Consider the following 11,354-nt stretch of genomic DNA (forward strand, 5'->3'; position numbering starts at 1 on the left):
CTCAAAGCCGAGATATGCAACAAGAGGCCAGTGAGGCATGGGGTGAAGAGCTCGTGCTTTGCAGGTCAGTCAATCTGGGTTTGAATCCTGGGAACCTGAGCAATCTCTTGAGATGCCTGGGCCTCCATTTCCACGTCAGGAAAATAGACACAATAATATGTATCTGTAAGAAGTGTGTGAATTTAATGTTTAATGTCCATAGACATTTTTACCTTGTTTGGAATTTTTAACTTCTATGTAGTTTTCTAAACAAATAAAACAATGAAATTGATTTGCTTGTAATACATATGGTTCTCAGTAGAAAAAGACCACAATACACCTCAGCTTCAATCAGTTTATCAGATTAGCCAAGGAATCACAGTTTTTCTAGAGAGGTGGGACAGAAATGGGAAGCCCTAAAAAGAACTAGGGAGGAAAAGGACAGCTCCAGTGTCCAAGTGGAAACATAAAGACATGGGGTTTATTTGTTTGTCTGTTTGTTTAGAAAAGGGGTGGGAGGAGAGGGGGGGTGTTTGAAAGTGAGAAGGGGATACGGGGAAAGCAAGCAGAAAGGTGCAGGAGACAATTTTTAATTATTTCAAAAATACTCCTAGGGTTATTGCCTTGGTTAAATTATGGTTTAAAAAATGTTCTTAAGAGGACAATTAGAGAATTTCAGATGATGTGGCTTTTCATTTCTGTCCCCACTCCTACCCCCTTTTACAGGGGACTTAATTCAAAGTTCAAAAAGCCACCATGAAAGACTAAGAGGGCTATGATATCTCCGGAATCCCTGAAAGCTTGGGTTAAAAATGTGCCTCAGAGATGTGGTTTCCCTGCCTGCCCAGGAAGTCAATCACCTCGCTCATTGTCTTCAAACAACCTTTATGACATTCCTTTTAAAAATAAACAACTTCGGGCTTCCCAGAATCCCTGATAGAAGAGAGAGAGAAATGTAGCTGTCAGTCATAAGGTGAAGACATCAAATTCACAAACAGAAAATTGAAAGAGAGAGGGTACATTCACTTCATGCTCTTCCCTAGACCTGGTATAATAATGTCCACTGACCAAACATCAAAGTAATACATGTACCAATGCCCGCTTTTACCGTGTGCTTGGCTCCTCAAACTAAAATAAAGAGTCCACCTTTGAATTATCCCATAGAGTTGACAATCTTCAATCACAGGCTAGACATATGGGTCCATCTTATTATATATATATTTTTTTTTTTTTAAGGATTCTTCTTTTTTTTTTTTTTTAAGCAGTTAAACATTCTTTTTGTTGTATTAAGGATTTGGGCTTGTTTGTTTTTAATAAAGTAGCTCTTTGGCATCAAGCGATTGCTATTGTTTTATGGCCAAACTCTCAAAAGTCATGATAAAAAGATTCCCCCCATATTCATCTACTCAGCTAATGTAACAGAATTTGTGCAAACTGGTGAGCACTTGACTAAATATAATAAGAATTAAGTCCTTCTCTCTGGGAATAAGCCAATGGAAACCAGCCTCAACTCTTACAAAAAATGTGGGGGATGGCAAAGAGGTTTCAAATTGTGTGTCAGCCCCAATCATGTGATTGCCAAGTGCTTTGCTGAAAAGGGATTTAAGGCTGGATCCCCACTCATCAAAAGCTCTGTGATTAATTAGTAATGTCTGCCTTGGTTAGAGGAAAGGAGAGTGATGGCTTGTCTGCCACTTATTTACTGTTTTGGCAGAAGATCTTCAAAATTGAAAATTTAGAATTTGTTGTTTTGGCCACTTATCAGCATTCCTGAAAATTCATGATGGATAGTAATTTGGAAGTTTTATTGCAGGATAAACTTGATATATATTTGAGGGAGAATTACTGTTCCAGTTATATCTGATTAGGTAACAATTATTCCAAAACTTTGTGGCTTAAAACAACAGTTTTATGATATTTATGGATTCTGTGGCTCAGGAATTTGGAAAGGGCACATGGGGGACAGCTTGTCTCTGTCCCACAAAGTCTGGGGCCTTAGTTGAGAAGACTTGAGGACTGAGGGTGACGCTGTGACTGAGGGCATAAAACACCTACTGGCCTGCTCACTCCCCTGTCTCGTGGAGAATGCTGGCTGTCAGCTGGGACCTCAGCTCCTCAGCTGGACGGTTGACCAGAATATTTTCATGGTGGCTGCCTGTGCTTCCCCATAGCATGATGGCCAGGTTCCAAGAGAACCAAGAGGAAGCTGTGTTCTTTGCATGAGCCAGCCTCAGAAGTCATATTGTGTCACTTGTACCATAGTCGTGGACCCTCCCAGATTCAACTGGAGGGATGGTAGGCCAGTGGGAGGAATGCAAAGTTAGGATGTCGATGGGGAGACACTGATGCCGTCCTTTTCATCACATGTAATCGGCCACAGTCCCTTTGTTGGTAAATAATCCAGCCACTTCATCTCATACACTTCGTAGTTTTTCCTGTTCCCTCAATAATTACTTGCCTAGAATAATGAAAATTTGGATTATTTGTGAAAAAATGGTTGATAGTGAGAGACCAAACTTTAAGGAAAACTTAAAATTTCTTAAATCATAGTACAAAAACCTGTATAATCAACCAATGATAAGGAAATACAATTCAGAAGGAAGTCACTTGCCTGTATAAGTATTTTAATCTTTGCAAGTAGGAGGTTTGCTAATGGTCTCTGGATGTTTCCTTAGATAATATCATCGTGTTCACAGACACACATATCCATCTAACTTAGGGTTTGTCAATCTCATTACCACTGGCATTTTGGGCCAGATAATTCTTTGTTGTGGGGGCCTGTCCTTTGCACAGTAGGATGTTTAGCAGCATCTCTGGCCTCTACTCCTCCCTACCAATCATGAAAACCAAAAATATCTCCAAACATTGCCAAAAGTCCCTGGGGGGCAAAATTATCCACGGCTGAAAATCTGTGACCTAACTCAGATATATGGACATACAAAAATATTCTCCAGAATCTGTGTCCCAGGCTACTCTCGGAAGGTTTGCCTCGCTGGTGCTACAGTTCACAATCATCTAACGTGTTCTGTTCATTCAAGGCATTTAGTCTCTAGTAAATTGAGTCTTTTTCCTGTTAGCCATGTTCATTCGAAGGGATAGAAACCCCTCCTCTACCACTAAGGCTAGGGGATTAAGTCAGGTAGAATAATTTCAGTGAGAGGAAGCAAGAGGATATTAACGTTCACCTTACCTGAGAATGTGTAGGTGTGCGGTGGGGGGAGGGTGCCGTGAGCACAGTTGGGCACACTTTTCCCCATCACCCAGCCTTCGCAACCACCCCTCCCACTTTCCAGGGAGAAAGTGTGAGTGGAAAATTACTCTATTTGTTGCATTCACAATTTACTGGGGGCTGAGCGTGAACGTTGAGAAGGTGTGAAAACTAAGCAACAGCTTCTGCCCTGGGGCGTTGTGGCAGCTAAGATACAAGGTGCAAAATCACTGCATGCACCCTAGTGGAGGGAGATGACAGACTAGGTGAAAACTGAACCCTTTCCCACATCCTCCCCAGGGTGTGGACACATTTGAATCTAGGGGCTGGGTGGCAAAGGGGGTCTTATGTATACGCAGTTCTCAATTTATAAAGAAGTGGACACTGAAGGAGATTAGTTCAAATTTGTAGTACATTTCCAATAGGAAAATCGTGTTGTATTTGCTAGTTATGTCCCAGATCAGCTGACAAAGCCTCTTTAACTCCTTCAGTGCTATGCCCACAGAGAATAAGAATGGATGTGTCCTAAGGTGCAGAAAAGTTCACTGCGAAGCTGATGCCAAGTCTTTGGCCATTGTAGTACAGGAGTTTACCTTATGCTGCGGTACCCTCCAAGTCTGCTACCAGGTAAGCTCTCCCAGAGGTTAGGGAAGAGAAAGGCTCACAGATCAAATTAAGACGCTCCAATAACACGGCTTATTAAATCCATTTAAAATGAAAACAAGAAGCCAGGGGTGGGGTGGGGGGGGGGAATGAGGCAGGTCAACACACTTAGGATAGGGTGCAAGTGGGTGAAAGAACTATACTGTCTGATTCCTGGGTTGAGCAGTGCTCATACTTCGGTCTCTGTCTCAGCTACATCACCTTTGCCCAATGATGGGGAGACTACGAGAGCAGAGTTGAGGTTTGTGATAGTTAATTTTATGTGTCAACTTGGCTAGGCCATGGTGCGCAGATATTTGGTCAAACACCATTGTAGCTATTTCTGTGAAGGCATGTTTTGGAGGGGATTAAATCAGCAGACGTTAAGAAAAGCAGATTACACTCCATAACGGGGGTGGGCCTCATCCAATCAGTTGAAGACCTTAAGAAAATGACTGATCTCCCCCAAGAGAGAAGGAATTCTGCCAGCAGACTGCCTTCAGACTCAATCTACAACTTTCTCCTCAGTCTCCAGCCTGCTGGCATACTCTGCAGATTTTGGACTTGCCAGCCTTTATAATCACAGGAGCCAATTCTTTAAAATAAATATCTCTCTCTCTCTCTCTCTCTCTCTCTCTCTCTCGTCTTCCTCAGTTCTGCTTCTCTCGAGAACCCTAACTAATATATGGCTGAAAATGAGCCTCAGCCTGAAGCCAACACACACATGCTCTTTCAGAGACACAGGCAAAGCACCGGGCCAATCTGATCAGCCTGCTCTAGGCCATGGGTTTGATCTGCATTTCAAGGGCAGAGCACACATGAGGCAGAAGTGGGACCAACAGAGGGGTCTTCAACGTGGCTAATTAGGGGGTGAGTTGGCAGTCGGCATGGAAGTGACATGCTTTGTACCTTATGACTTGGTCGCTCCATCCTTTCTCTCTACGAGGAACACTCCTCTTCATGCCATGTTGACAGGTTGCTAACTCACTGTTTTAGCACATCTTATGAGTTTTGCTCATAGCTCGCAAGTGATTGGCTGCTTAGCTCTACTTAAGGTTTCTTATGCGTTGCATGCATCCCATGTGTTTTTCTTATCTTCTGGAGGAGAATTAGTATTATCACAAAATATAGGAAGGAGGATTTTGATTTCTGTAGGCCCTGGGGTTCCGCCTAGAAGCCGGGTCGGGAGGGGGACCAACGCAGGAGCGGCACTGCTCTGCACAGATCGCTGACCATCCATTGTGGGCGGGGCTCCGTGCAGATTAGGTTACGCTTAGAGCACGGATGTCCCCTTAATGTGGATCTAGACTGTACCATTTCGAGAATTAGTTTGTCTCTAGGAGATGTATTTGTGTCTGACTAATGGTCACCCAGTAGAATAACAGGAAGAATCGTTCTGACCCAGCCGGGCTTCCTGCTGAGGTCTGCACTCACACCCCAGCCCCCAGAGCCCCACCGTCATCCCTGGAATTAGTGTAGCAGAATGAACTACATGGCCAGGAGTTACCACATCCATCCAGGGAGAGGAGGAGGCGTTCTGGGGCGAAACCAAGCCTGTGGGGAAGGAGAGAGCCCCCCTAAAGGGGAGGGGTGGATAGTTGTTCTGTGGGCCTAGAAGAGGGGGAACTGAGTTGGGGAGGGCAAGATGAGACGTTCCAGAGCCTCTGTGGGGGCTTCCTGAGAAGGGTGGAATTGTCCCATGCGTTATGCCTGGATCAGGAGGAGAATCATATGACATGGACAGTTTACGTGTTTTCCCCCTCTGATGTCACAAATCCCCCCTTCTATCCCCAACCATTCCGGTAAGCCTGGCACACCAAGGACGGTTGGTGCAGTCGTGGTTGTGGGCACAGCATCAAGGGACAGGACAGAAAAGGGAAGGGCAGCCCCCTGGGACTCCCCTTGGGGAGCCAGGACATCCAGGCACGGATGTCGCAGAGGTGTGAGTGGGAGAAGAGGCATCCGCAGACTGGACCTCCCTGGGGTGAAGGGAGGCAAAGGTCTTCATTCTCAAAAGCAAAGCACTTGACTACATTTCGAGTTTCTCCTTAGGCCAGCTCCTTTCTCCTTCCACCTCCTAGAGCCTATAAGGAAAAGGAGAAAAAAAACAAACATGCAAAAGCCAATAGTGGTCAGTCTTAGACTATACAGAGGGCTGAAATGAGATTCAACTGCATAGTTGAAGAAAATCAAATTCAGTGGGGCTGCTAGGCATTTTGGCATGGAGAGACGATGAGGCCTCACCTTGGAGGCCTTCCCCTCTACGCTTGGTGTCATTATTAGTCTTGCCTCCAATGGCCCAGGCCAGCTCGTCCCCCTCTGCTGTGCTGGAGTGGTACCCACCCTTGTTACCTTCGCTACGCGCTGTAATTACCTGACTTCCCATCCGTCTTCCTCACTGCACTGTGGTTTACTTGAGGTCAAGAAGTAGGACTGCTCACCACCTAGCACGATGCTTAGCTCAGTCAGCACTCAAAAACATGTGTGTTGAATGAACCAATGAATGACTCAGCACGGAGCCAGCCTGGAGTGAGATAAGAAGCTGGACCTAAGGCTGGGAGCCCCTGGCAGAGTCAAAGTCAGCCTTGAGGTGAGGAAGAAGGAAAGAGTATCCCTGCTGGAGACAGCTGAGAGTGCACAGCTGGGCAGCGAGGTCCCCCTGAACGCAACAGGTATGTATCTTATGTTGGAGGGCTACCTCTGTTAGAAAATGAAAATTCTAACTCGTATGTGGAGAGGCAGGCAATCTTATTAGGCAACCAAATGTCAGACCTCAAATATTTACCCACTGTCTTGCCATGGAGCATGTTTTTCCACCAGGAACACTAGGGAAACTCCGTTCTGCCAGGCACACCGTTGCCAGAGTGATATTCCGGAAACCTGCTCAACAGCCTCGAACAGTGTTTGTTTATTATTTGTGGTCACAACATTTTTGAGAATCTGATGAAAGCTATGGTCTTCTTTTTAGAAAAACATACCCAAATTTGCATATAACCATGTAGGGCGGTGGCTGTAGTCACCTCCCCCTGTGGTGGTCTCTCATGTCTGCACATAAAATCTATCCCAGCTAGCCTTCCAGGCCCCCCCCCCCACCCCTGCCACACACACCTGCCCCTCCACCTTCTCCATTTGCTCTCTGGGGACACTGCTTCAGTCACTGCTCTTTCCCACGCCCCAAACACACCTTGTACTTTCCCACCTTTGAACCTGGAATCACAGGTCCTGACATTCCTTTAAGGTGCCCTGGGGACAGGAGCTGGGGCCCCATCGCCCACGCACAGCCAGGGCAATAAAGAAAGAGGTACAGCCACAACCTGTTCTACAGCCCCACTCACCTGTCTGCGACTCTGGCAGAGACAGCTTCTGACTTGGTGTTGTTTCTGGGCCTCTCTGACTCACCTCTGTCCTTGGACTTGCATTTCCTGCTTCTCCCTGACCCTCGCATAGCTCAAATTCCTGGAAATTCCTGATACAGAGCAAACAGAATTGGACTTCAGGAGAACGGTCGCCCTTTTCTTCACCTACTCATTTAATACGAAATAAATCAGGCATGACTCGGTGTCCCGGCTGTGGTGTAGGCAGTGGGACTACAGATGTGCACGTGGCTTAGTTCCTGCCTCAGGAGCTCAGTCTTAGAGGGGTGGCAGGCAGCTACACACAGAAACGCGCACCCTGGCAGCCATGCTGCAGAGAGACAGCCAGGCCCCGTGTTTGCAGGCAGCAGCGACTTCTAAGATGAGGCAAGGAGGGCAAGGCCCAGTGGATGTTCCAAGGAGAGGAAAGTCCATGTAAAACATTTGAAGCCATAAGAAAAAGGTTGTGATATTCTGGGAAATGCAAGTCATTCAGGATGTCTGGACTCCAGAGTCCCTGGAAGGAGTGATGAGAAATGCTGGAGAGGGGCTGAGGGCCAGCTAAAGAGTTCCGACTCTGTGCTGAGGGCAGAAGAAGACACCCGGATCAGAGGGCCTCTTCTCAGGCCCAGGCTCTCCTGCTTCAGTTATCCTGGTCGTGTTGATGCTGCCACCTCCCGCTCCATTTCTTGGGGCTTTTGCCCCCATAACATTGGCCGTAAGATACAGTCATCCCATCTCCTTGCTGCCGACAAACACACAAGGCCTTATTACTTAAAGCGTTGGTGTGTGTTTATTTTTACTGCAAATCCCTACAAGGAGGCAGAAAAGGCTGATACAATAACCTGAGCTGTAGGTGGGGCCTGTGGTGGAGTAACGAAGGTTCCAGCGCCTTCCACTTAGAGTCCCTCCCCCTAGTCCTGACTCTCTTGGATCTAAGAGCTCTCCCTTCTCTCTTATGCCTTGTGGTGGGCTTAATAAACAACCCCCAGACCTCATTCTCCCACACGCTTGAGAGTAGTAGTTGACAAATTTTTTGACTACTACCCATAGAAAGACATTTTACAGCATGACCCAGTAGACTCACACACACACACACACACACACACACACACACACACACACACACGGAAAATAAATTTCCTGAAAAAAATACTCTACAAATGGCGCCCTAGATTTTCTAATCTAGTTTATTTCTTTTTGGGGGGGAGGGAGGGGCTCGTCACGACCCATTACATTGGTTTCAGTATCCACTGATGGGCCGTAGCCTTCAGTTTGAAAAACATTGCTTAGTGGAAGGGTATGCTGAGACCTTCCCTAAGGCACCTCTTTCCTGCGGAGACAGGCCGGGTGAAGCCCAGAGTGGCCCCTTGTCTTAAAGGGGTATTTGGAGCTTTTGAGCTGCTTCCTGGGCCTCTGGAAACGTTCCCTTTTGGTTATTGCCTCAAACAGTATGGATCCTAGAAAACTGTTAGATCTGCGTGTCGGTTCTACCCATGGTTTCCTGCGGAGTGAGAAAAGCACAGGATATACGGAGGAGGCTGTGTTGTTTCTGCCCGAGAACAACGGCAATGATAACACCTATTGAGGTTGATCACACACTTCCTGTCCTGGGCTTCTCACTCAATCCTCACCACAACCTCAGAGTCAGCTGTTACCTCCATTTTACAGAGTGTGAAAAGGAACACAGAGGACCAGCCTGGAGGACAGCACTAGTAAGAGGCCACGCTGGGATTAGCTTAGGTCTGCTGGACACCAGAGCCTGGGTCTTGGCAAACCTGAGTATTCTGGGTGCACCCACTCCTCCAAAGGCACTGGGGAGACCCTGTCATTGATATAGAACAGAGTTCGTCCAACTGGCGCGAGCAGAGCCAAACAGTAAACACCGAGAATTACAGTGGAGAAATATTGGCTATTTTTATTATGAATGGCGCCACCCAGGAGAATCTGGAGTTAATGCCCAAAAGCCCGAACTCCCCGATAGCATGTAGGTCACAGATTACATAGGGCAAAGTCACAAGACACTGTGGGTTGGGGGTTCCAGGTTGTGCTGGGAGTTGATTGGTCAGGGGTGAGGTAGGGGTAATAGATCATTTCTTCAGGTCTCGAGGACAGTTCTGAGATCTTTTCCAGAGTTCCTCTGTCAGGTTTCATGGGAAAGCAGCCAGGCGGTCATTCCACCTTAGGGCTTAGGAGCCAAAACACAACTTAGGTCAAGATGTTATCTTTAGCCTGTCAGAGATCTGAGCTTGTAATTATTAGTCAGGTCCAGGCTACGGTCTTCTGCTACCTGGGGTTGTTGATTATCTGGGGAAAAGCTAGGTCTCTGAGGGATATATATACAGAGGGTGCCAAAAAAATGTATATACATTTTAAGAAAGGAAAAAGTTATGCTGATGGTTACCACTTGGAGCACCTCTTGTTTTTTTGTTTTGTGTGTTTTTGTTTTTTAATTATTTTTTATTAGTTTCAGGTGTACACAACAATGCAGTAGTTAGACATTTCACCCCTCACAGAGTGATAACCCCCTCCCCCATTCTATTGCCCCTTGACATCGTATGTATCTATTACAATCCATTGACTCTATTCTATGCTATACCCCATATCCTGTGACTATATATATTATATCACAGTTGACATACAATATTATTCAACTTCAGCTTCCGGGAGCACCTCTTGTAATTGCAGAAGTCAAATGTGACTTGTATTCATCTTTTGTTTTTGGTATATATTGAGTATTACAATTTTAATACAGTTTTTTCCTGTCTTAAAATGTGTATGCATTTTTTTGGCACCCTCGGTATATATAGAGAGATGATGCCTAGAGCGAGGACTTAAAGCTCAGTGTCATCCAAGTCACCAGGACCCTCCGTTTCATCGCCTCTAATTTCATGTAGAGTGCTGTCCTAGATCATTCAGGCTGCTATAACAAAGTCACATGGACTGGGGGACTTATCAACAACAGAACTTTATTTCTCACAGTTTTGGAGGCTGGAGATCTGAAATCAGGGCACCAGCACGACTGAGTTCCGCCAGGGGCCCTGGGCTTTCTTCCGGGTTGCAGGCTGCCCACTTATTGTGTCCTCACATGGCAGAGAAAGGGCTCGAGGGCTCTCTGGGATCCCTTTTAGAAGGGCACTAATCCCATTCATGAGGGCTCCACCCTTCTGACCTGAATATCTCCCGAAGTCCCCACTGCCTAATACCATCACATTACGGGCTAGGACTTCTACACGTGAATTTTGGGGGACAAAACGTTCAGTCCATAGTTGGTGTTTATAGTCTACATGTTGCCCCATCTCAAGAACTCCTCAGTGGGGTCCATGGTTCATTCTCAGAGGGTTCGTGGTAAAACATGAAATGGTAAAACAAGACTTTAAATGTGTGTTTTTCTGGCTTGTTTATCAAAGTGGTCCTTGACCCACTGACCCATCTGGCTGAGCTAAAAGACCTGGATGTAAATACATTGGCTCAGGAATGATAAATTCAAGTGTGTGTATGGGGGGAGGGTACAAACAATAAGAGAAATTGTCTGTTTGTAGATTCCTGTGGGACAGGAAGTTCATGTGGGAAGGAAATGCCTGTTACTGAAGTGAGTGGGTGATGGCTGAGAGAGTTGCTTCCTGGACTGTAAATGAGGAATTGTTCCAGACTGGGTTTCTTAGAGCCCTGCAGAGTTCTACAGAGGTACCCTGAGGCTCTCCTTCCATCACCTCTGACTTTCAGTAGAGCTGTACCTCCTTTTATTTGGGGTGGGGGAAGGAGAAAGTTTCTGCTACTTTAAAAAAGTGGGGAGGAGGGGGGAGAATATTAGACCAATCCCAATTGAGGGACATTCTACAAAATACTTAATTAGCACTCCTGAAAATCTTCAAGGTTACCCCAAACAAGGGAAGTCTGAGAAATTGTCAGTCAAGAGGGCAGTGAAGGAGACATGGCAACTGATGTAATAGAGTATTCTGGATAGAATCCTGGAATAAAAAAAGGACAGAACGTAAAAACAAAAGAAATCTGAATCAAGTGTGGACATGAGTTAATAATGTCAACATTAGTTCATTAATTGTGACAAATATACTAACATAAGATGGGAACTCTACTATCTTCATGATTTTTCTAGAAATCTAAATCTACTCTAAAATTTAACTATTTACTAAAAATAAGGCGGGTGTGCT

The 11,354-nt window shown here is 45.8% G+C and overlaps 1 long non-coding RNA gene across 1 annotated transcript; it reads right to left on the reverse strand.

Annotated features, from left to right (window-relative positions):
* Positions 1-3,950: 3,950 nt before the first annotated feature.
* LOC141568547 (uncharacterized) lies at positions 3,951-7,893 on the reverse strand. The gene is made up of 3 exons (XR_012491691.1): positions 7,165-7,893; positions 6,204-6,353; positions 3,951-5,913 (listed from the first exon to the last, which is right to left on the reverse strand). It is a non-coding gene; the product is annotated as an uncharacterized LOC141568547 (long non-coding RNA).
* Between the last annotated feature and the right edge of the window lie 3,461 nt (positions 7,894-11,354).

This window comes from Rhinolophus sinicus, linkage group LG14 (genome assembly GCF_036562045.2).
Source record: "Rhinolophus sinicus isolate RSC01 linkage group LG14, ASM3656204v1, whole genome shotgun sequence".
Taxonomy (NCBI): Eukaryota; Metazoa; Chordata; class Mammalia; order Chiroptera; family Rhinolophidae; genus Rhinolophus; species Rhinolophus sinicus.